General features: G+C 43.7%; 1 protein-coding gene across 2 annotated transcripts in view; it reads right to left on the bottom strand.

Moving 5' to 3' along the window:
- dhrsx (dehydrogenase/reductase (SDR family) X-linked) overlaps positions 1-27,161 on the bottom strand; it is a 136,882-nt gene that overhangs the window by 106,419 nt on the left and 3,302 nt on the right. The gene's annotated exons all lie outside the window — the stretch shown is intronic.

Genomic DNA, 27,161 nt, shown 5'->3' with positions numbered 1-27,161 from the left:
AGCAAATGAAGATAACATTAAAGATGCCACCACGCATATTGGGAAACTGGAGGAGGTGGTACAGTCCCTCAAAGATAAAGCGGACGACTTCGAGAACAGGAGCCGGCGTAACAACATCCGCATACTCGGGCTCCCCGAGGAGGCCGAAGGCTGTGATGCTGCGGGGTTTTTGGAGCGAGTCATACCGGAAATCCTCGGTATCGAACACTTTCCTACCCCCATTACCTGTGAAAGAGCTCACCGCCTGGGAAAACCCCCCGCCGGCAGAGGGGACACACCAAGGCCAAGACCCATGATCGCTAAGCTCCTCAACTTTAAGAACAAGGAGAAAATAATGTGCCTCGCCAGACAAAAGGGAGAGATTCATTACGATAACAACAGAGTTTACATCTTCCCAGACCGCAGCCCCAGTCTGCAACGCCTTAAAGACGCCTTTAAGGATGTTAAAAAGAGCCTTCGGGCAAGAGGAATTGCTTATTCCCTGCACCATCCAGCCAAACTACGGATTATGCATGAGGGCGACATCAGGTGGTTTGCATCGCCTTCTGCAGCGGCGGACTTTTTGAAAACTATTGACAATAATAACTGACCGAGCAGCTGAGATGTCACAACGGTATATGCACCAGGGGACTCCCACCTGGCTGCTCCACCTGCACTGCTGTGACGCCGAGGGGAGGATACGCGCAAGTCAGCATGCGGTCTACAAAGAGGGCTCATCCATAACTTTTGAGATTTGTCTACTACTGAGTAGGATAGAAATCATTGTCTTAAGAGCCCCACTCAATTTCAACACTGTTTACAATGACTTTGCCCAAATGTGGTGACTAGTGGACAGTCTGAACTCGCGTGAAGCTGTCTGTTGTAACGCAAAGTGACTCTGGCTAGATATGTGTTTAATCCCTGCATCACGTTTGTTCTGTTCCTGGTCCCACTTCAGATATGTGGAAAAGACGGTCCCACTCCCGGTTCCGGGTGGATGTTTAGACTTTTGTTTAAATACGGTAATGACAAAAATAGTGGCTGTATCCAGCTGACCTTTTGAAACATACGTTCACTTTATTTTGAGTAGCAGGAAAATTATTATTATAAGAATGATTATTGTTATTATTTTATTTATCTATATCTTTCTTCTTCGCTCCCCTTATTTCTTATATCCACCAATATTTACTTACTTTGACCACCCTTCTTAGTTATTTATTGGCTGTTGGTGATGTTGCTAATACAACCCCGATTCCAAAAAAGTTGGGACAAAGTACACATTGTAAATAAAAACGGAATGCAATGATGTGGAAGTTTCAAAATTCCATATTTTATTCAGAATAGAACATAGATGACATATCAAATGTTTAAACTGAGAAAATGTATCATTTAAAGAGAAAAATTAGGTGATTTTAAATTTCATGACAACACATCTCAAAAAAGTTGGGACAAGGCCATGTTTACCACTGTGAGACATCCCCTTTTCTCTTTACAACAGTCTGTAAACGTCTGGGGACTGAGGAGACAAGTTGCTCAAGTTTAGGGATAGGAATGTTAACCCATTCTTGTCTAATGTAGGATTCTAGTTGCTCAACTGTCTTAGGTCTTTTTTGTCGTATCTTCCGTTTTATGATGCGCCAAATGAATCAATAGAAAAAGATAGTAATGGAAGATTTGTTTTAGTTAAGGGTGAATTGTACTCCAATAGGGTTACACTTGCTAATGGCCCCAACCACGACGACCCTGCTTTTTTTAATGACCTTGTATTAAAACTTGCAACTGCTGAGGGGCACTGTTTGGTTGGTGGGGACTTCAATTTGGTATTGGACCCCAATTTAGATTGAGCCACGCCAAGATCTCTTAATCGCTCTAAGGCTGCTTTAATTCTGCTCAGGGGAATGAGGGATTTGGGACTGTGTCATATTTGGCGGCAACTTAACCCAAAAGCTAAAGACTTTTCATTCTTTTCAAATGTTCACAAGTCGTATTCCAGAATTGACATGTTTCTAATACCCTACAATATGGCCGCCAGGGTCACTGATTGCTCTTATCTATCAGCTACATTGTCCGATCATAACCCTATAAAAATAACCTGGGAGATTGATACTACACAATCGAAACCCTTTACCTGGAGGTTTAAATCCTATATGCTGAAGGACCCTGAATTTATTAGATTTATGAGCGCTCACATTGATCTATTTATGGAAACGAATATTAATTCCTCATCTCATTCTTTTATACGAGAGGCCAGAGCCTATCGTATAGCTCTCAAGATTAGAGAGAAAAAAAACTCTTGCGAATTTGGAAAACGAAATAAGAGACCTGGAGCGTGATCATGCTCACAATAAAAGTGAAGTGGTGCTCAATACCTTGTCTTTAAAATGGATTCAATATAATAACTTGTGTACTAATAAGGCTAAAGCTGATTTAGCTAGGACCAGCAATCATTACTATGGGTGTTTTCACACTTGGTCCCTTTCAGCCATCTAACCGAACTCAGATCAATGACTCGGCATTTTTTGCGCATATGTGAACACTCCAACCGTACCCAGACCCCTTTAAAGTGAACCGAACTGAGACCACCTCAGGAGGTGGTCTCAGTACGGTTTGCTAAAAATCAACGGTACGGTTCGCCTAATCTGCGCATTGTGAACAAAAAGCGCACCAGGTTCACTTTGCCTTTTTCATTGTAGTTTAACCTTCTTCGTTTGCCGTAGTTGGTCACGTGACTGTAGCAGGGAAACTCAACTTCCCTTTGGAACTTACCACAGCCGCTGGAATACATTTATTTTCCTTAATCCGCACTATTTTGATCAAAGAATACAGCAGGGCAAGCATGGCAGCAGACATTTTGATTCAAGAGAAAATTACCCAGAATTCCATGCACTGGGGGTCTGAGGGCTCTAGAGGACCTGGTATGAACAGAAAGAGGACTGAGGCCCCATCAAAGCTTAACTGGACCAGAAAGAGAACCCAGTCCTCTTTGTAATAAATTCACAGTGTGAACACAAAAAGAACCGAGTTCTTCTTCTGTTGGTCCATTTTTTGGTCCACTTAAAGAGGACCGAGTCTGGTTCCTTTAAAGGGGACCAGGTGTGAAAACACCCTATGAATTTGGCGACAAAACCAGCAAGCTACTAGCTTGGCAAATTAAAAGGGAAGAAAACGAAAAAAAACTATACATTCTATTATCACAGACGATGGAAGATCCGTTTTTAATCCACATGATATCAATCGTGAATTTCAATTATTCTCTGAGACACTATATAAGACAGAACATGGGATTGAGAACACCAAAGCAACGACATTAAGTTCATTAACCCTGCCTAAATTAGGCCCTGTTGATAAAAACTGCCTGGATGCTAATATATCTGAAAAGGAGGTTCTTGATGCTATGAAATCCCTCCAAAATAATAAAGCCCCTGGGCCAGATGGCTTTCCAATTGAATTCTTTAAAACCTTTTCTGATAAGCTTATAACCCCTTTAACAAACATGATCAACGAAGCACTGACTAATAAAACTCCCTAAATCTTTGGAATTGGCTACGATAATTTTGCTACCAAAACCAGGAAAGGATCGCCAAAAACGTACTTCTTATCGTCCTCTCAGTCTTCTGAACTCGGACTATAAAATTTTATCAAAGCTAATTGCATTAAGATTGGAATGTATAATCCCCCAAATTATTAATGCTGATCAGACAGGTTTTGTTAAAAATCGATATGGATCGGACAATGTGCGTAGACTTTCATATAATTGAAGCAGCCCACTCACAAAAGGATCCCATGCCAATACGGTCAATGGACGCGGAAAAGGCGTTTGACAGGATCGAACCCAGCTTTCTCTTTCAAACTCTTGAAGCGATGAATTTTGGAACACTGAATTAAAACACTGTTCAACTGCCCTAAAGCAAAAATTTTAACAAATGGGGTCTTATAGATAGTTTTCACATGACGTCACAGAGTCGGGGATTCCCTAGTGGCGGCCATCTTGCGGATCAAGCTTACCGTACGGGTGACTGAGCACACATTGTACTCACGCGAGTACAAAGTCTTCAAAAGAACCCAAGCAGGCTATTTAAAGCTAGCAATGGTGCACACCTGTTGTATTCACGGCTGTCGTAATAGGTCAGATGATGACGTCAAGCGGAGCTTTTATGGAATTCCCACTGTATGGGAGCACGAAGGCGAGCAAACAAAGTTACTCAGCATACAAAGGAGAAATCTATGGCTTGCGAGAATCAACCGCAAGGATTATCAGCCTTCCAAACACAGCAAAGTCTGCTCTGATCATTTTATAAGTGATAAGTTGTTTAAATAATCAATTGTGTTTAAAGTTTGTTTTTGGAAACCAAAGCATCGTGTAAACAATCTCTGGAGAATGCCTAACTGGAACCGCCGAGTGTACGTTTACATTGTAATGTACACTTAATATCGCTCGTTTGTCACGTTTCTATTTGACACTTGTTGAGAGCTCTAAAATTCCAATGTTTACATACCTTGGCTGTAATTAGTACACGACTGTCACTTGGTTTTATATGGTGGACTTCACGGACCCAGCCACAGACAAAATAATTGTATGACTCCAGCGACTTGTATGCTTTGAGGTCGTCAAGTGTGTAGGCGCTTTTACTATTCACGAAATAGTTCACAATATCAGGGTACGATATGGATGGCAGCCTGCATAGTCACTTGAAAATGCATCTTTGTCCACTTCGTAGGGGTCAATTCCCCCAATCAAGGCCAGTTTGGCTGCATACCATTGTCGTGAGATGTCGTCCAATGTATCCATATACTTCCGTTTGCTTGATTTTGCCGACATTGATCTTTATTTTAGAAAACTGACTATATAACTTCATAAATTCGTCCGAGATAACGTAGCCGGTAATAGCGATGGTCCGTTCTGTTAGCCCCACAAGATGGTGGCTGGAGGGTGTTCCCCGGAATGCCATGACGTCAGTGAACACTATCGGATATCTTCTCACTATCCGGGGGGTCCGTCAGGGCTGTCCCTACTCTCCATTGTTGTTCTTGATAGCCATAGAACCTCTGGCTATTGCTATTCGCTCTAACACCACAATTACAGGTATTAGATTTGGGACGAGTGAGCATAAACTGGCTTTGTATGCAGATGACCTATTAGCCTTTATGGCTGACCCTGCAAAATCCCCCCCCCCTTTACAATATTTCCAACAGTACAGTGCAGCTTCTGGCTATAAACTAAACCTTACAAAAAGTGAGGTCCTGCCCTTAAACATACAGGACAACTATAGCCTAGGTCACAACCGGACGTACGATTTTTTGGCCGTGCGATTTTTGGCGTTTCCCAAATCGCTGCATTTTTTTTTTTTTGTTCATGCAGAAAGACGCATGTTGGCCGTAAGTTTGTCTTGCAACCTGAAAAAAACGTAAGCGCCCGTAGAGTTTGTTTGACATGACAAAGAACCTCTGCGGCCGGTCTGCGGCCAGTCTACGGCTCGAAAAATCAGCACGTCACACGCGCGCCCTCCATGCGTTTCTTGCGTTTTTTGCACGTAGACCGGCCGTAGGAGCACGTACGGCCGGTTGTGACCGAGGCTTTAATCAAGAACTTAACCAAACCTTTGCAAGGGCGCCCCAGTGGACTTAAATACTTGGGCATAGAAATTCAAACCTCTGTAGATAAAACCTTTAAAGAAAATTATCAGTCTCTTAGACCAGGTTAAAATAGATTTACAAAACTGGAGGGACCTTCCGTTATTACTAATTGGCAGAGTTAATCTAATTAAGATGTGCATCCTCCCCAAATTCTTATATCTTTTCCAAGGCATCCCATTTAAAGTACCCAAATTTCTCTTTGATGACCTAAATAAATAATCTTTATGTAGATTTCTTTGGAAAGGTAAATCCCCCAGAGTCAAACTATCAACTCTTCAGGCTCCATACTCTAAAGGAGGGTTAAATCTTCCCAATTTTAGATGCTATTACGTTGCAGCTCAGTTTCGCTTAGTATGGTGATGGCTACCAGGGCCGCGTTAACCTAGTCTGGCTAACGCAACTTCAAAGCTCTGCGAGCATTGGTCTGGCAAAGATATTAAGCCCAACCGTTTCCCAAAGCGCGTGGTTGACCCGCCTCCCTGAAATGCCTCAGTTTGCTCCTGGTCGAAGCCAGAAAAGGCTGTGACGAAGCTTAAACCAATCACATCGCTCTTTCCTCTGACGTATGTGACGTGACGGAAACTGCCTGAGTAACAGGAAGAAGATAAATACCTCCAGGGCTGCTCTTTGCTCCGTTTTCACTGAGAACTTCCCGTTGAATGCTTTCAATACAGCATCTACCGCTGTGTCAAAGGCTTGCCGCTGCTCCATGTTCGTAATGTTTCTAGTGAATGAAGCGCTTCCGGCATAGATTCTGTAAAAAAAAAAAATCTATGGCTTCCAGTCGCAGTTCTACTACGTCAGTGCCTTGAACACGCCTCTACCCAGGGCCGTTGGAGATGCTCAAAGTTGATTGGCTCCCAATTTTTCGGGAGCTTGGAAGAGCTGGAGATAGCTTGCCTTGCCAGACTAAGTTCGCAACAGGCCCCCGTGTTGCGTCACACTTAGGATGGGCGGGCCCAGGCTAGCGTTAACCCTTGCCGAGGCCCTGGGCAGACACCCCCCCAAGGCCCCACCCCCGCCTGTTGTCAACTGCGCTCAGCAAATTCACCCCCTCAGACATGCCTGTCTAAAGCTGGGCAGACACTGTGCGATTTTTTTCAATCGCAGTATTTAGCTGCTGCTCACACTGTACGAGTGAATCGCAGGGGTAAACAGCACACAGCTTACGATTCCTGTTCTCACACTATACGATCCGATGCTCGGATGCGATCTGACTGCTCACACTGTACTTCCATACATGACTCGTCGGATTCTTGTATCCGGAACTGCAACGTGAAAAAGAAGAAGAGGAGGAGACCGGAAGTCTCTGTTTTCTCTTCCGTATCTGTGTTTGCGCATGTGTAGTGTGACAGGTTGAGGCAAATTGGCTCGTGACACTGCTTCAACAGTTGCTATAGCCTCACGATGGGCGACCAGGACTTCAAACAGGTTTGATTTTCATCCGATTGGGAGGAGGCCGTAATCGCTTGTCGTTACCCCATGTATACTACACGATCCGAGACGCACGATTGAGCCAAAACTCGGCCCGATCTCCAAAATAGTTGCACGAGTGAAAATCGTGTCAAAAATCGCACAGTGTATGCCCAGCATAACTAGACACAGAAACTTAAATAATGACAGTGGCACAATTAGAAATACTATTGAACGATTAAACTTTAGATCCATCAACACCTATTTAATCGAGAAAAAGCAATGGTGAAATAGGCAACTGCATGGTGAAAAAATCCATCAGACATCACGGTTAACAAGTCTGGGTAACTAAAGTTTAGCCTCGAGAAGCCTTTGAATGAGTGAGTCAATGAACAACATGTCAAGAACATAACCTCGGCCTACAACGGTTTCTTTACTATTCAGAACAAGAACATTCATTCGGTATATAACCGTTCATTTTCATTTTGGAATCCAGGCGACTTTTAACTTGTGAAAACAAAGAGCGATAACAAAGAAAGAAAAATATCTTGCTTCTCAGAAATAAATCTCAAAATGTTAGGCTATGTGAAACATTTCATCCTTTCACACACGTAAAGTCCCAAACAGCAGTGGCACGCAGCTTTGCGCATTCAGTTTGACAGCCATGGGTCAACTTACAAGGACACTTTCCTACTTTTCTGGAAAGCGAAGTCATTAATTCAATCATTGAACTCAAGCTGGCGTAGCGTGTGAAGACATGGTGGACAGTGATCATATTGACAATGACGGGCGATTTATGCGACGGGACAAGGTGGGCTTCCTTACGGGTGGCGAAATGCATCAAAAATGTTATCAATATGATCAAAACTTCTGAAAATATCGTTTCATATTTTCCGATCTCGCTACCTCCGAGGCCCCCTAGTGGCCGAGGCCCTGGGCAGCTGCCCATGAAGCCCATTAGGATAACGCGTCCTTGCTGGCTACATGGGGACAAATGTGTGGCAAGATGGCGCCCTATTGAACACCAATTAAAACATGTTCCGTTGAAGTCTCTTCCTTTCCTAACCTCTAAGAAAATACTCCTAAACATTACTCAGAACCCTCTCATTTTGAACTCTTTCTCTGCATGGCGTGAAGCTCATGCTGTCATCGGTCTGAACATCTCTCTGTTTCGTAAAACTCCTCTGTGTGATAATCCCAACATTTCCCATCAGATTACAGATGGAATATTGAGCCATTGGGTTTGTAAGGGCATAAAAGCAGTTGAAGATCTGTATATCCAAGATGAATTTTCAAACCTTCAACAACTCCTAGAGAAATTCAAACTACCCAAACATAACTTATTTAAATATTTGCAAATTAGGCACTGGATCTGCAATAACGGTTCAGACTTCCCTCATATCCCCCCGGAATCCCCGTTTGAAAAATATTTAATGTGTGAAACATTAAACACTAGTAAGGGGGTGATACCTGCTATTTATCTCATCTCTCATTATCTGTAGCCGCTTCATCCTGTTCTACAGGGTCGCAGGCAAGCTGGAGCCTATCCCAGCTGACTACGGGCGAAAGGCGGGGTACACCCTGGACAAGTCGCCAGGTCATCACAGGGCTGACACAGACAGCCATTCACACCTACGGTCAATTTAGGTGGTGTTTACATTAGACCGTATCAGCGGATCATCAGATTAATGTTTTTAAAACGATTCGCGTGCACACAGCAACGCCAATACACGGATACGCTAATCACATGACTAATTAGACAGCACGCAAGTTGAAATGTGTCAGTGCGGCTCAGCGCTTCCTCCTCAGCGGCTGCGCTCCAAATCACTCCGCCCTGAACAGCGAGTGCCCTCTGGAGGGTGGGTGCGCACTCCGGCCCTGCGCAGCTCACAGAGCGCGCGAGTGCAGCGCACGAGCAGTGATTCGGGACTGAGCCGCTGTGTGTGTGATCCCAGTGCATATCGGGCATGCGCAAGTCACTTACCACTTGCAAGTGGAAGGATGGCAAGCCTAAAGACAATCATAACTACACAATGGGCAGTATTTGCATCTTACCATGAACAACATTAAGAATGACAAAGCAAAGCATTATATTCATACTTTTATACTCTTTAATGAAAAACAAAAAGGTGATACAAGGCGGAAACAATAGCAGGAAGTGAAGTCCGCGCCGTTTTTCAGCAGTCGCGTCACATGACCAACGTGGCATGAACAACGCCAGCGAATCAGGAAGGTGGATGTCACAGTGACGTTGTCCAATGACGACGTCAGCTAGAGCTCAGCACTGCGTTTCCTCGTATCTCAATGTTTACACAGCACCGGATCAGATACGTACTGGGTTGAATACGTGGGCCCTGGCGGATTCAAGTTGTTCCGCCTGTGGAGTCGTTTCCCGGCGTTTTAATGTGAACGGACAGTGCATCCGCGACGAAAACGAGACGGATACGGTCTAATGTAAACACCACCTTAGAGTCACCAGTTAACCTAACCTGCATGTCTTTGGACTGTGGGGGAAACCGGAGCACCCGGAGGAAACCCACGCGGACACGGGGAGAACATGCAAACTCCGCACAGAAAGGCCCTCGCCAGCCACGGGGCTCGAACCCGGACCTTCTTGCTGTGAGGCGACAGCGCTAACCACTACACCACCGTGCCGCACCCCTGCTATTTATGTTATTTTAAATAATAACCTTACAATATATAATAAGATTAATACAAAGAAGAAATGGGAATCAGATACAACGATAACGACTGGGGTAATATCCTTGAAATCTCTCAAATCAGTACTAATCCCAACAAAACACAGACAAATACAGTTGAATATATTTAATAGAACTTATTATACTCCATATAGACTGCACAAAATACACCACAACTCCTCTCCAAATTGTCAGAGATGTAGAACCTGTGAGGGCGACTTGCTTCATATGCTTTGGAAATGTCCTAGCTTGGAAACCTATTGGAAACACATCATTAATATAGCTTCAAAAACTACAAATGTCAAGATTCCCTCTGACCCGAGGATATGGATTCTAGGAGATATACAAACTCTACTGTAGATGTAAGCTTTACTAAAAAAAGCCTTCATATTACTTGCGGGTACAGCTGGTAAAAAAAAATGTATTTTGCAGAATTGGAAATCAGAGTTTCCTCCAGCGCAGAGACAATGGTTAAATTAATTAACATCCTACAGCACCCAGGAGCCAGGAACCCAGAGAAGTATGAAAAGATATGGGGCTCTTTCTTGGCCTTACTACCATCATTACATTCCTTTGATTAGTACGTCAGTATATAACTTGTTCCCCTTTACTACTCTGTCTACTAAACTTATATGATTTTATGATTATTTGGGACCGCATATATATATCATTTGATTGTATTTTATTTTGATTTTCAGATGTAACCAAAGGTGAATTCATGCAATTGATTATTACGTGAGATATATAGGCGGCACGGCGGTGTAGTGGTTAGCGCTGTCGCCTCACAGCAAGAAGGTCCTGGGTTCGAGCCCCGTGGCCGGCGAGGGCCTTTCTGTATGGAGTTTGCATGTTCTCCCCGTGTCCGTGTGGGTTTCCTCCGGGTGCTCCGGTTTCCCCCACAGTCCAAAGACATGCAGGTTAGGTTAACTGGTGACTCTAAATTGACCGTAGGTGTGAATGTGAGTGTGAATGGTTGTCTGTGTCTATGTGTCAGCCCTGTGATGACCTGGCGACTTGTCCAGGGTGTACCCCGCCTTTCGCCCGTAGTCAGCTGGGATAGGCTCCAGCTTGCCTGCGACCCTGTAGAACAGGATAAAGCGGCTACAGATAATGAGATGAATATTATATTTATTTATTTAACCGTACCAGGGCTGAGGGTTGGTGAGGGGTTCTGATTTTGTATGGCTGTTCCTTTGTTTGTGTAATTATACATTAAAAAAAAAAAAGACTTCAATAAAAATATCTTTAAAAAAAAAAAAAGATGGGGTGAGGAGCTCAGATATCTGAAAGGAGATCTTGGAGTAGAGCTGCTGCTCTTTCATGTCAGAAGGAGTCAGCTGAGGTGGTTCGGGCATCTGATTAGGATGCCTCCTGGGCGCCTTCCTTTGGAGGTTTTCTGGGCACGTCCACCAGGAAGAGACCTTGGGGTAAGACCCAGAACATGCTGGAGAGATTCTATATCTTGTCTGGCCTAGGAGTGCCTTAGGATCCCCCAGGAGGAACTGGAAAGCATTGTTGGGGAGAGGGACGTCTGGAATACCCTGCTGCCACCGTGACCTGACTTCGGATAAGCGGAAGAAAATGGATGGATGGATGAATGAACTTATCAATTTGTGCTTCAGTAGCTCTTCTGTGGGATTGGACCATACGGGATAGCCTTCGACACCCATAACCCTGTCGCCGGTTCACCAGTTGTCCTTCAGATCCCTGGACCACTTTTGGTAGGTACTAACCACTGCATACCAGGAACACCCCACAAGATGTGCCATTTTAGAGATGCTCAGACCCAGTCAATTTGTGAAAGTCACTCAGATCCTTACGCCTGCCCATTTTTCCTGTTTCCAACACAACTTTGAGAACTGACTGTTCTCATGCTGCCTAATATATCCCACCCCTTGACAAGTGCCACAATAACGAGATCATCAATGGTATTCACGTCACCTGTCAGTGGTTTTAAATGTTATGGCTGACCAGTGTATATTACATCTGCTCTAATAACCAGTCACATCACTAGCCATCACAAAATATCAAAACAAAAATGTATACATGTAAAGCCAACTAGTTTGTTAACATCAGCTTTGACTTAATTACCGTATTTTCTGGACTATAGAGCGCACCTGTATATAAGCCGCATCCGCTCTATTTAAAAAAAAAATAAATAAATAAAAAAAGATATACAAGCCGCACCGGGCTATAAGCCGCAGATATCTATGTTGATATTTACTGCATGTACAGAATGATTTTGTACTGTAAATGTACATGTATGTACCTGAACAGATTCTTTCCGAACAGTGCCTTTTAACACGGCAGCAACTTTGCTGATTAAAACGGAACAGAACCAAGAGAAAATAACCGGTATTTATTTACCTTCATTTCTCCTGTGTTTGAAACCACAAGTCACTTTAATCATCTTCGCTGGATTTGAAAATAATTGCCAGTTAGTAATTTGTCGTGCGTGTTCTATCTGCTAAAGATCTGCTAATTCTTCTTTGCATTGATTTTCCGTCTATCTTATTTTTGATTCTACTTCCGGTTAGAGCGCCCCTAGCGGTGGAAGAAAAATCCACAGAATAGCCGCACCTTTGTATAAGGCTGCTGGGCCATAGAAGGTTCACGCTGCATGCTGCACGCTACACGTTCACGTGAAGACCCTGGGCCATTAAACTTCATGCTTGGATGTTCACGTGTTGCGTCTGTTCTACTTTGACCGAGTAACCAACAATATGGACTCTTCGGATGACGACGATTGCCTCATTCTGCTTTTACTGAGACAGAGGAAGAGAAAAAGGAACAGAATTTGGAGCCGAGAACACTTCCTTCTGAGAGAAACCCGTGGTGAATTTCACCGAACATTCTATAATCTGCTTGACAATCCCGATGAAGAACTATTTTTCAATTATACCATTCAATTATATTTTTTCTGAAGTTTTCCCCTGAAAGCATAGCGTTATCTCCCTAGACCCATTCTGATTGGCTGGCGCGGCGGTGACCGCATGCATTGACTGGAATTTCCGTCTTCACGCCTAGAAAAAAGTGTGCATGTTCATTTCATGCTTCACGCGTGAAGTGTGCAGCGTGCAGCGTGCAACGTGAACGCCGTTCTATGGCCCAGAGCAAGTCATGCTACGTTTGTCCACTTTTCTTTACACGCGTGTAGCATGCAGCATGCAGCATGCAGCGTGCAGCGTGAACCTTCTATGGCCCAGCAGCCTAAGCCGCATGGTTCAAAACCTAGGAAAAAAGTAGCGGCTTATAGTCCAGAAAATACGGTAGCTGGTGAATGAGGTCTAGCATTACATGAATGTGTGCTACACCATGTTTATTTTATTGCTCACAACAGCAGAAAGATACAAAACAATTTAAACAGTGTCAGGGTTTTTTTTTTTCGTATGCGAGTTAGCAAACTAGCATGAGATATTTGGGTGTGTTCGTATTCACGTCCATATATGGCAAACCGTAGGTGCTAAAGAAGACAACTGGACTTGCTTGAAATCCTTGAAGGCGTTTCACCTCCCGTCCGAAAGGCGTCTTCAGTTCTGTCTGACCTGTGGGGAGTTCCAGGTATTTATCCTCTAGTGGACCAAAAGCAACCCTAAGGAGAGTCATTGAGGTCACATGGGTCACTGACCTTCTCAGTCATCCTGTAGGTTGTTGGGGTCACGGGAGGCCAGGTGTGAACGGTGTTGGCAGCCTAGAGAGTCGTTAAGGTGATCTGTGGGTCGTTGGGTCTCTCTGCTATCATGTGAGTCACTCAGTGCGTTTACATGCACATCCAAATCGAGCTACTGTCGGTAATCGAGCTAAGGGTCCCAGCGAAATCCAATCCTACATGCACACAAGGAAATCGAGCTATTGTGTGAGGTACATTGTGCACCCGAGCCACAGGTGGCGCTACACGCCCCATCGTGTTGGTACACTTCCAGTTGTCGTCATGAAGAAGAGCTATTCAAGAGTATAAACAAAGTTATCAGTTCCGTGTTCGTTCGTTCTCCTTGTTCCTCCTGACCTCTTCTGCTGCTCGCTACTACTACTGTTGTCATGCCCACCGAGGCTGTTGTGTTTCCCGCTTGTGGTCTCGTCACTCGTCACTTCCGGAAGAGGCAGTGCTGAAGTAAGTAGCTCGACTACGTAGCTCGATAGGGTTTACATGCACTAAGTAGCTCGGCTACAATCGCATAATCTAGGTCGCGTAGCTCGATTACGAGAAATCCAGTTCGGTTCGATTTCAGCCGAGCTAAGGTGTTTCCATGGCATTTAGAACTTCGATTTCAGTCGAGCTACGGCAGAAATTAGATTTTCTCTACGTGCATGTAAACACACTGATTGAAGTCAGCTGAGTCTTGGTGTGGATGTGTATTCAGTTTTCTGGAAAGTGTGCCAAGGACTGGATTGTAGGTGGCTGATGAGTGGTGTCTCAGACCACCTCCTCTGTTCAGTGATGGACGTTCCAGGTTGACAAAGATGGCTTCTTCTACTCCTCTTTCAAACCACCGGTCTTCTCTGGCTAAAATGCGTACGCACATTGCAGTCCTGAAACGAGTGTCCTTTGTTATTGAGATGAAGATAGACTGCAGAGTCCTGGCCTGAGGAACTGGCTCTCCTGTGTTGACCCATGCACTTCTGAAGCAGTTGTTTTGTTTCCCCAATGTACAGGTCTGTGCGTTCCTCACTGCACTGAATTTCATACACTACGTCGTCCAGTTTGTGTCTGGGTATCCTGTCCTTAAGGCCAATTAATGCTGACAACCCAGTCCTCGCAGATAGCGTCGCAGACAGTGTCTGCGTAGCCCCCCCACCTTCACAGACGCTCTGCGCGCACCTCCCAAAAATTGTGACCACCGCAGAAGCCTCGCAGACAGCGCCGCAGACAAGAGGGCTCTGATTGGTCCACTCTACATTCGCTGTACACGCACTTCCGCTTCCCTACTTTCCCGGTTTGGTTTGTTTTCACGACCGGCATTTTTAAAAACACGAGCGAAGATGGAGCAGCACGAAGAGCGGTTGATTGAGGAAGTATGTACATCTATACGACTCCAGTTCTAGTCATTATATATAAAAAAGTTCTAGTCATTATAAGTAACCGGAGGATAAACACTCCACTAACCACACCCACCAACTACTCCTAGCGACTTCGCTCCCCCTTGCGTTGTGGCGGTGAATAACATCGCGCACGCCTATTACTCCCCGCTCAACGATAAATTACAACTGTCTGCGAAAAGCTATCTGCGAAAGCCTTGTCGCAAGAGCATGCAGAGGCCTTTAGGGTGGACCAATTTCTGCCTCAGAGTGTTACTGGGTCTGAAACGTACAGGAATGTTGCGTTTGTCCATATATGGCTCGGGTTGGTACCATTACAGACCAATTTCAAATAAAGTCAAATTGGAGCGGTTTTGCAATGGGATCAGATCGGATCAAAGTCATAAGAAGGTTTTAAGGTTTAAGCTTGGTCAGGCATTTTAATAATAACAGTGGATCATTTGTACATTGGATTTTACACATTCCGATTGCCTATGTTTGTGTAGTCATGGAGTTTGTTTTGGTATTTTAATATTTCTCATTTTAAGCACAGCATGAACTGACAGGAAATAATGGAAAGCAGGCGTGTGTACACACAGCTCGTAATTATTTTAGAGAAGAGAAAGTTTCAGATCAGCTGATCAGTACTGGGTAACAAGCTCACTATTGATTAATGTGTAGAGTAAAAAAAAAAAAAAAAAAGGATCTGTACATTTTTACTTCCAGGAATTATAAAGGTGTTCTCGGAGAAATGGGAACAAGACACTTAATGCTGTGCTGTTAGCAGAAATTGAATGAAGTAGTGCAATACAGCCTGTCACACGGAGTATTGAGGTATTTCACCCACGTGACCAAGTCATGTGAGGCTGCCATTTTGGACGTCTCATTCTCATCTCATTATCTCTAGCCGCTTTATCCCTCTACAGGGTCGCAGGCAAGCTGGAGCCTATCCCAGCTGACCACGGGCGAAAGGCGGGGCACACCCTGGACAAGTCGCCAGATCATCACAGGGCTGACACATAGACACAGACAACCATTCACACTCACATTCACACCTACGCTCAATTTAGAGTCACCAGTTAACCTAACCTGCATGTCTTTGGACTGTGGGGGAAACCGGAGCACCCGGAGGAAACCCACGCGGACACGGGGAGAACATGCAAACTCCGCACAGAAAGGCCCTCGCCGGCCATGGGGCTCGAACCCAGGACCTTCTTGCTGTGAGGCGACAGCGCTAACCACTACACCACCGTGCCGCCCATTTTGGACGTCACGGCTCGAATCAGTTTGAATGCGAGGAAGGCGACAAACGAAAAACATAAAAGAAAAAGGAGCGAGATGCAGAAAACACTTTCACTATCCAGCAACGTAGGGCATTTACAGGGCGAGCAGAGGGAGAGGTATTTGCAAAAATTGAGGTTAGCAGGCTTAGAGAACGACGTTTACCTGCTTCCACCAGGATTGTTCACTGACGTACGGAAGTACATGAAGCCCTCGTCTTTACCTGACTTCGGCCCACATGATCTGTATACCTATGTCATTAAAGGCCCGGTCCCACTGCACTTACGGATGCAAAGAGGATGTAAAACGTAAAAAAATCTTTGCCATCCGTTGGAAAACGCTATGCATCCGTTGTGTACTCATTGCATACGTGCTTCATACGCTCTATCCATCGAGCATCCGTCCACTGTGATTTCATCCGCGCAAAAAGTTTTGAGCTGCACAAAACTTTTAGAACGGATGAACTTTCCGCCGTGTACGATGTAAATCCGCGACATATACGAGCAACAAACGTTCTATGTCCGTTATCATCCGTTAAACGTCTGCTGTATCCTCTCTGCATCCTCTGGGCATCCTCGCAACTCACATCCGCTGCAGCTGAAAACGGAAAGAGGGAGGAAAGATAAGGTACATGAAACGTCTAGTCATCGTTAGTAGCACGGAAATAGAAAGGATATAAGCGTATGCATCTCGTATATAAAGTATTCAAAACGGACAAAGCGTTTATATCTGGGATGTATCTCGTATATTGAGGATGTCTGGAGTATGTCTAGAGTATGTAGAAGGACACCTAGCGGACAATCGGTCTGCATCCGATATACATCCGCGCAACATGCCCTTTGTTTCCGTTAGGCGTACGTGATGCATCCCCTTCATCCGCTATGCATCCGCTCTTTCTGCTATGCGTCCGCTTCTCAGTTATCACCGGTAACCCCTTCGGAGCTGTCATCCACTTCCATCCGCTTTCATCCGCTAGGCTTCCTATGAACATGCGTTTAACATCCCCGCTATATACTACCCACATCCGTTCTTTTCCGTTCTGTTTTCGCAAATTTTCGCCAATTCTGTCCATTTCTGGAGCGGATGAAAACGGATAGAGCCACCCCCGAAATTTTGCTCGTCCGCTGTGTCCTTTTTGCATACGTTTTGTGTCCATCGGCCAGTGGGACCGAGCCTTAAAACCCCATCGCCATACACAGGTATTGATCTGAAAGCGTATAAGAGTTTGGATGCCTACAAATATTTTGTGTCAGGCTGGGTAACATGCCTACATCAGTGGGTCGTCCCTGGAGCCGGTGGTCGCCATCTTATTACAGCTAAGGTTTGTTCACATTTTCATTTACTTTCGGTCCTCAGGATAAACAAAATGCTATTAAATGTCATTAAAATAACTTCTTAGTCTGTTGAGACATGGCCCGTTATAAATTTGCTGTTACCAGGCAATGACCAAGAACTGTATTATTAGGGTCGGTGTCTGTGTTGTAGCAGTGCACTAGCAGCTAGCTGTTAGCACTAGCTAATGTCAACAACATAGTAGCTGGTATGTTACTGTTGCAATGTTTACGTTCAGTCATTTGGATGACTGTTAAAACCTTTCAGTCTCAAGTTTTTCCTTTACTGGATTTACTAGTTTACTGAGCTAGCGCACTCAGGCAAGCTGGGAGCTAGTGCGCGCTAGCCTGCCGGCGGCCGGCACGCTAGCTCAGTAAACTAGTAAATACAGTAAAGGAAAAACTTGAGACTGAAAGGTTTTAACAGTCATCCAAATGACTGAACGTAAACATTGCAACAGTAACATACCAGCTACTGTTGTTGACATTAGCTAGCTTGACGTTCAAAATGGCGGACACCGGGGCGTCACGTGACCCTGTGACGTCAGGTGAAATACCTCAATTGATTATTTCGCTTTAGTATAAATACAGAAGTGATTATAGAAAATCACGCGCCGATAGTCTGAATTTCTTGACCAATTTCTTGATAATCACCTCAAGCGACTCGGCAAAATGGCGGTCAATCAGGTCGTCACCATAAGTGAGCAGGGCTCGAAATTCGCGGTGGTCCGGTCGCCCGAGGCGACTTAATTTGTCATTTGGCGGGTAATTCCTGTCACTAGCCATCCCGGCTGGCTAGTTGAAAATAAAAAATATGAAGCGAAGATTCAGACTAGGGCTGTGCGATATATCGAATATACTCGATATAGCTCCGAAAATTCTGTGTGAGATACATAAAATTATTATATCGTAACTATCGAGTATTTTATGGTCATCTGCCGACTTGCGTTTGTTTAAAACCTTTTCCGGTGGTTTTCTCCCTGTCCCTCAGGCAGTAATGTGAGAATGTTAAAAAAAAACAAACACGTCGTCACACACTCACCAACCAATCCCGGGTGACATCTCGGTGCCGAAAGGAACTTGCGGGAAGATTTTCTAGTTTCGGTTTACAGCGCTGACTCAGTTCGTGCAATCGCTGGTGTTGCATAGGCTACCGTGTAAGCTCTGTCAATTTCAGCGACAAATTAAAAATGGAAGCGGACGAATTGGCTCCTAAAAGAACTAGTAAAGGGTCAGTCAGCCGGCATTTTTTTGGATATCGCGAAGAGGACGTGGAACAGCAAATGCCAATTTGTAAAGTGTGCAAAAAAAAAAAAAAAAACTGGTCATCACGAAAGGCATGACAAATATGTTCCATCACCTGAAAACTCAGCCGGTACAGTATGAAGAGTCTCTTAAACTCCGAACTACTTGCCCACGAGCTAAACAAACGACCATAGCGGCCTCGTTCTCCAAAGCCACCCCATATGAGAAAACGAGTCAGAGATGGAGAGCTATAACGGATAAAATCACTAACATCATTGCCGAAGACATGATCCCAGTTAGTATAGTGGAAAAACCAGGCTTCCAAAAATTACTAAAACACACTCGATCCCAAATACGAGTTGCCTGGTCACAGACATTTTACAGAGAAGGCAATACCGGAATTATACACGTGAGGCAGAGCCAGAAAACATTCAGTTCAAAAGTGTGCAAAGAGGAAAATGATGTTTTAATTTTTTCAAGTTGATTCCTAGTCAATATGAAGCTCCTAATGCTTTCTCGCTCATAAATGGTTAAATACAGAAAGCATGTTGGACATATTTTGGATGCTATAAGCCTCGGTCACAACCGGCCGTACGTGCTCCTACGGCCAGTCTACGTGCAAAAAACGCAAGAAACGCACGGAGGGCGCGCGTGAAACGCACGGAGGGCGCGCGTGTGACGTGCTGATTTTCGAGCCGTAGACCGGCCGCAGAGGTTCTTTGTCATGTCAAACAAACTCTATGGGTGCTTACGTTTTTTTCAGGTTGCAAGACAAACTTACGGCCAACGTGCATCTTTCTCCACGAACAAAAAAACCGCAGCGATTTGGGAAACGCCAAAAAAATCGTACATCCGGTTGTGACCTAGGCTATAGTCATGATAGGAAGTATATTTGTTTTCAATACTCGTACAGAGCAATTCCAGCGTTATGGACGTGACACTTGAACTCAAAATGGCAACAAATGACCCAGTGCATGTTTTATTGTCTCCCAGTATTTAAACAGGTGTTGCATATTTTAAGGCTGTACCATACTGGAGAAGTGATAGAACAAGAACAATTCCCATAGTACATCTAGGGCATGCCAGAAAATGCCAATAAAAGATGCGTTATGGATGTGACAGAAAAAGTATCACTTTTCTTGGGTGACTGTACATTTTTATCAAACTCTGTGAAATTGTAAACCTAATGTCGAAATGGAGATATCCGTTTGATAGAGGGGTCCAAGGTGAATATTAAAAAATCTTTGTTTAAAATATTTTGTATTTCATGCAGAGTTTCGGAAGGAAAAGTCAGCGTTATGGATGTGACGAAATTCCGTTATGGATGTGACGCGTCTGAAATAGACATGGCATATGTTTAGAAAATCAGCAATTTAACCACCATAACCCTTTGAAAAACTCTCTAAATATCAGCTAAAACTATCAAAGTTCTTAAATAATATTTAGGATGGCTATTGTTTTGCTGTTTTGTGGATTTTAGCATACATTTCTGTGGCTTGTGGCAATAATATAGAATTGTACATGATCAAAGTTGATTTTAGCTTGGGTTTTACATTATAAGAAAGAAAGACTGACATATTAAGGCGAAGGGAACAATTCTTGGGACAAATTGGTTCAACTTATTCACATCTGTAAAATACAGGCCTAGGTGATATCTCTGGGAGTGGTTTTGATATTACATGTTGCTTTATTTTTGCATGGTGAGGTTGACATTTACATGGAATTGCCCTACACTAAGTTGCCAAGTTTTCCAATATATTATTATTTGTTGATATTATATTATGGTGCTCTGTGTTGTTTTCATTTATGTATTTAACAACAGTATCAAAATACTTGGGTCTTGAAATAAATGCACATTAGTCATGAACAATGGTAACTACTCTCTTCAGGCTTTCGTCTAAACGGGGGAACAGGGGCGCTGCGCCCTCTTACTCTCGGCGTGCGCCCCCTTACCAACTCCATGAAAACATCCCAGCAACACCACGTGACAATGTGTCTGATCATCAAATACGTTATAATTGCTCCAAAAATATTCCAATCATAGTAGATACACCGCCAGACGGTGCAAAAACAATCCGAATTGGCGTTTTCCAGACTGAGGCACCATGTTGTTTAGTTGTTTACTTGTCGCGGCTGCTCTCGCGAGATTTGACATGAGTTACATACAAGGTCAGCTGACTTGTAGAGCGAGATTTCTCGAGACTGAATGACCTTTCACCCACCGGCGCGGGAGTTTTTGACAGAAGTAGTTCGCAAGTTGTTTTTGTTGACACTTGGGCATTTAAAGAGGTCATCCCGCGGCACGAAACGGAAGAAAGCCAAAGACTGTCCGGGGCAGAAGAAGATGACTTCTTTCTTTTTCAATGTTGACAGACAATTTGTTACAATTTCCCTCTCAGATAGCCTCAGAATGTCCCATTGGAGCATTTTTCAAAGGCTTTGCGCGGTGGGGGGGGGGGGGGGGGGGGCGGCAACCGGCACCATCTCCCCCTCCCGCTTCGCTCCCTCGCCATGGTGAGCGCCCTCATACTAAATTTTTCTAGAAAAAACCCTGCTCTTTTGTGTTATTTTTGACAGAAGTAAAATTCATACATGAACAAATTTTGGCTAGTTGATTTTCTGTTTGGCGAGTTACTTTGGAAGTTAACTAGTCCGGCTGGCTGGTGAAAAAATATATGAATTTCGAGCCCTGAGTGAGGAAGAATTACAAATCATGAAAGAAAATGCTATACTAAAACAATTATCTGCCTCAGGCTCAGTGAATAATAACTTTGACTTTTTCTCAGTTATTATTCACCGATATTCACTTCACCTTCGGTGAGTAATTGTAAACCAGATAGATACTATGAGTAAAGTCACAGTAATTTGCGCTAGCTCTGACAAACCGGGACGTCTGGTCGCCATACCCTGTAGATCCGGAACGGTAAGAAATAGAAAATGATGCTTAGCGAGGGGAAAAAAAAAAGCCAGTTTGTTATGGATCATTCCACTTTGGTGATCCAGATCAGCACCAAAAGTCATAGCAACTTAATTCAGCCCAGAGGTATTTTTCATGTGAAATTTGGTGATGATTGGTTGAAAACTGAGGGAGAAATGACATCCTAAAAACATTAGGAGAATAATAATAAGAAGAAGAAAGTAGAAAGATCCCAAGTCCATCCATCCATTATATATAACCGCTTATCCTGTGCAGGGTCGTGGGCAAGCTGGAGCCTATCCCAGCTGACTATGGGTGAGAGGCGGGGTACACCCTGGACAAGTCACCAGATCATCACAGGGCTGACACGTAGAGACAAACAACCATTCACACTCACATTCACACCTACAGTCAATTTAGAGTCACCAGTTAACCTAACCTGCATGTCTTTGGACTGTGGGGGAAACCGGAGCACCCGGAGGAAACCCACGCGGACACGGGGAGAACATGCAAACTCTGCACAGAAAGGCCCTCGCCGGCCACGGGGCTCGAACCCAGGACCTTCTTGCTGTGAGGCGACAGCGCTAACCACTACACCACCGTGCCACCAAGACCCTAAGTGAGGGTAAGAATTAAGAGCCCATCCTGAAGTACTTTATTCTTGTTGTACCTCAGTAATTTGCAAACAGCTACTACAAATTTTGTTTATTCACGAACGACACATCATACTTTCTAACCAAGTATACATATGTTATTTACCAGCTGGGAGGTCCGTATCGTGAAATACCATGACCGAGGTCTTGAAAGGCCGAGGTCACGGTATTTCACCATACGGCCCGACCTTAAGCTGGTAAATAATATATTTATTTTTTTCTTTACCAAATTCTAACAGAAAACGAGAGCGCCCGAAAGGGAAAACCGAGCTGAGCCGCCATTTTGAATCCTCATTCACGGCTGTAATGCAAATTGCTTCCTCCTCGGTATACAAGTGCACTTCCATGGCAGGAAAAAAAAAACAAACTACATTTTGCCGCCTATGTAGTCCCCTATTTATACAAAATTGAGTCATAGAGGATTCAGACATGTTTTTGCTCGGCTTTAGCAACAGTTTTTAGCTTTCTCCTGAAATGTTTCTTTTATTTCTTCTTCCTCAGGGTAGTAAAACTCGCTTTCGCTGTGAACACTGTCGTTATCGCTATCCATGCTGTAAAATTAATGCTATTCTCCTGAGAAATGCGAAAATAAATGTTGACAAAAATTGCTACGATGTTTGTTATTGTGAACCAGCGAGTCGCCAGAGGTCCGTAACCGGGGTCTATAACCGGGGACCCGCTCGCCAGCCAATCAGAGCGCAGGATTTGATGGAAACCGGACCGTGAAAAAAAAAAAAATTATTTATTTAATGTTATTACCACCGCCAACTTTGTTGGAGGAGGTTATGTTTTCGTGTCCGTTTGTTTGCTTGTTCCCAACATAACTCAAAAATTAGTGAACGGATTTTGATGAAATCTGGAGGAAAGGTGGATCATGGCCCAAGGAACAATTGATTAGATTTTGATGCAAATCCGAACCTGTGACTTGGCGGAGATATGCGCTCAACCGATTGTCCTTCTAGTTATTTGTTATAGCAGCTATGAACAGTCATTCTTTTTCTTTCCTTAATTATCTCTTGAAGTTAATAAGACAAAAAACAAACAAAAAAAACCCCCACAGGTTGTCGTGTTACCAAGAAACCAAAAAACAAACCCCTCCTTCTGAAGACTTTCCCATGGTGGAAAACCTACTGGCTGATAAAGTCCTGGCAGTGGAGACTCCTTCCATAAATGTTAAATAATCATGTTTTCACAGAAAACGGTGTCTTTATTTAATTGTCTCTCATTTTTCATCTCTTTATTATTGGATTATGTCCTGTTACGAAAGTTGTTAAAATAGAAACGAGCACATTAGCGTAAACCTGTTATAAAAAAATTTTAAATCAACACTTTCTGACCAATCAGATTTATGAACTCAACAGCGTGACAGTTAACTGCTCACGCGTTGGTGTTACGCCATGTCCGCAGTCCTCAGAGACAGCGTTTCATCAGTAAGGCAAGTCTAAGCCTGAGTTAAAGCGTGCTCTGTTGTTCAGTGATAATTGGATCTCTCACACCAAATCAAAGGAAGTACAGAATGGTGGTGCTCTCTGCAAGACTGAATAATTCTTCTGATCTATACCTTAACAGGACACAGATAAATAAAGCTTCCTGTGCTGAATGATCACAACAACCAGCTAGTTCTGCTTTTCTTCTCTGACTAATGCGTGTGAACAAGCGTCCATTGTGCAGTGCGTCTAATCCCCTACATGCCACCCAACACTGAGCCGAGATCAGTTTCCTCATATTCAGCCTGCATCATTACTCCTCTGTGATGAAAGAAAAAACAAAAAGTACAAAATGTCACCAAAAGCCATCTGTTCCCTCAGAGACCGAGTCGGCTTAACTGCGTATTTCTTCAGGATTTGGTTCAGAGGTTGTTCACGCAATAATCACTACGACACATTCGTTGCATTTGCCTTTTACCCTAAATAGTGTGCCAAAACTATTTCACATTGTCTGACCTTCATTGCTTCAGAAAAAGAAACAATACAGGATGAGTTTAATGACCTTCAAATTGTTTTTTTTTTAAAACAGCACCCCATACATGATAAAAATTTCATTAAGCAAAAGATTAAAGGAATACGGTTAAAATATGATCATGAAAAAATATGGACTGGATTTAAAAAAAAAAAAAAAAAGTCATCTCATTTTTTTTATTTATTGAAAAATACATTTTTAGGTTTTTTTAATCTATCATTTTTATAAATAAATGATTAGAATCAGTGAACTGCTGCGGTTTAAGAGGAATAAAAACACACCACACCATCACGGATTCTTCTTCTAAATCTCACTTAAAGCGAGACGGCCTTTCGATTTCAGAAAATCGGTGAAATTTAGTTCCCTCTGAAATTTGGTCATTGCGATATGTTTATTTTTGTAATATCTCACAAAATAGGCTGGGAAGTTATTTAACGTGATGGGATTCCCGAGCAAATAACGTGCATGAACATGAAGTCGCTCGCTTCTTCGCGCAGTCAAGCAGACAGAGGAAGTCCGTGTGCCGACAGTTCCATCATTCTGTCGCTAAACGAACAGCTGATCGCACCGAGGTGCTCCCTGACCGCCGATATTTATTAGTTTTGTCCTGCGTTTCCTTTCCTTCGTATATAACATAACATCTTTTCTTCTCGCTTTCCGTTACTATAGTCGGTCTTTCACGTTTCATTCGCACACTCACGTCCTCCATTTTTCTCTCCTGCTTCAAATTTGTATCCCACAATGCCTTGCATGAACGAGGAAAGCCCACCACGTCATGCATGGCGTAGTATCTTATACTGGGTCATGGTGAAGCAGGAAAAAATAGTGGAGAATTTAGGGCTACATGGCTCTAAATTCATTAATTGTTCTATTTTTAAAAAACTAATAAAATTGGAAGTTTGTGATTCGAATTCAGTAGCTTTCGGTCCACTGAAGAAAAATAATTGGGTGTTGGGGAAAATTCTTTTTATGACCTAGACTTGAAAAACCTGAAAGGCGGTCTAGCTTTAATACTTATAAAACAGGAATAATTCTATAAATATCAAATTAACAAGTGGTTTTTGGTGATATATATGAGTGATTCCATGCTTATGGGTACTGAAATGGGGACATGAACTTAATTTTAAAAATTCACCTAAAACCATTTCTTTTTTTTACCATCAGGTCACAAAACATGTAATCTTTAATGAATGATATGTTAAAAGATAACTTGAATTTTCTGAGATGCAATAAAAACATATATATACCAAAGTCAGAACGTAACAGAAGTGTTGTGGACATATATATTCTCAATTTTAACAATGTAGAATTACTTTTTGAAACATAGGAAGGTGATGTTTTAGCAAATATAATTAATAAACATGTGTAGTAGAATAAACATACACATTCTTTCAATAAGATTAACATGGTATATAGCTAGATTGTAATTAATTTGTAACAGACGCGAGATGGACAATCGTAACAGAAGTAATGGAACAGACATCATTTTGGAACTCATAGGCTTGACTTTGGCATATAAATATGTTTTTATTACATCTCAGAAAATTAGTTATCTCTTAACATATCATTCATTAAAGATTACATGTTTTGTGACCTGATGGTAAAAAAAGAAATGGTTTTAGGTGAATAAGTTCATGTCCCCATTTCAGTACCCATAAGCGTGGAATTACTATATATATAAAAATAGTGCCGATTATACGGTGGTGTAGTGGTTAGCGCTGTCGCCTCACAGCAAGAAGGTCCGGGTTCGAGCCCCGTGGCCGGCGAGGGCCTTTCTGTGTGGAGTCTGCATGTTCTCCCCGTGTCTGCGTGGGTTTCCTCCGGGTGCTCCGGTTTCCCCCACAGTCCAAAGACATGCAGGTTAGGTTAACTGGTGACTCTAAATTGAGCGTAGGTGTGAATGTGAGTGTGAATGGTTGTCTGTGTCTATGTGTCAGCCCTGTGATGACCTGGCGACTTGTCCAGGGTGTACCCCGCCTTTCGCCCGTAGTCAGCTGGGATAGGCTCCAGCTTGCCTGCAACCCTGTGGAACAGGATAAAGCGGCTACAGATAATGAGATGAGATGAGTGCTGATGATAGAGATATTTATTCATTCATGTTCACAAAGCACTTTGGTCAGGGTCACACTGGATCCAGAGACAATCCCAGGAACACTGCCAGTCGGAAAGGAACACACCCTGGATGGGCCACGCAAGCGAACCATTCACATACAAAGGCCCTCAGGAACATCCAGTCCACCTACCGGTATGTATTTACCCTGTACACCGCGGACTTCTGCTACAACTCGGAGCTGCGTCACATTCAGAAGTTTGCCGATGACACAGCTATCGTTGGGTGCATCAGTGACGACAGAGAGGAGTCTGGTGAGGGACTTTGCTGTGTGGTGCAACAGGAACTACCTGGAGCTCAACACCTTGAAGACCAAGGAGCTGGTCATTGACTTTGGGAGGTCCAGACCAAGGTCATGACCAGTTCTGATCGAGAGAGGCGAGGTGGAGGCTGTGGATTCCTACAAGTACCTCGGGCTGTGGCTGGCCAGGACTTGCAACACCAATCACTTATACAGGAAGGGACAGAGCAGGCTGTACTTCCTGAGGAGGCTGCGGTCCTTTAACATCTGCAGGAAACTCCTGTGGATGTTCTATCAGTCTGTGGTCGCCAGTGTCCTGTTTTACACCGTGGTGTGCTGGGGGGGCAGCACATCCAAGAAGGACACATCCAGGCTGGACAAACTGATCAGGCAGGCCGGCTCTGTGGTCGGCATGAAGCTGGACTCTCTGGTGACGGTGGCAGAGAAGAGGTCTATGGACAAACTATTGAACATCATGGATGATGCCAGTCACCCTCTGCACACCATCATCAGCAACCAGAGGAGCCTGTTCAGTGACAGAATGCTCCTTCCCAAGTGCAGGACGAACAGACTTAAAAACTCCTTTGTCCCTCACGCCATCAGACTGTACAACTCCTCTCTGGGGGGGAGGAGGGGGAACAGGAGGACAGAGGATGGGAAGGAGCAGTAGCCTAGCCTAACAA

Source organism: Neoarius graeffei, chromosome 18 (assembly GCF_027579695.1).
Source record: "Neoarius graeffei isolate fNeoGra1 chromosome 18, fNeoGra1.pri, whole genome shotgun sequence".
In the NCBI taxonomy this organism is placed as follows: Eukaryota; Metazoa; Chordata; class Actinopteri; order Siluriformes; family Ariidae; genus Neoarius; species Neoarius graeffei.
The sequence above is the reverse complement of the archived record's forward strand: the minus strand, read 5'-3'. Positions and strand labels throughout refer to the sequence as shown.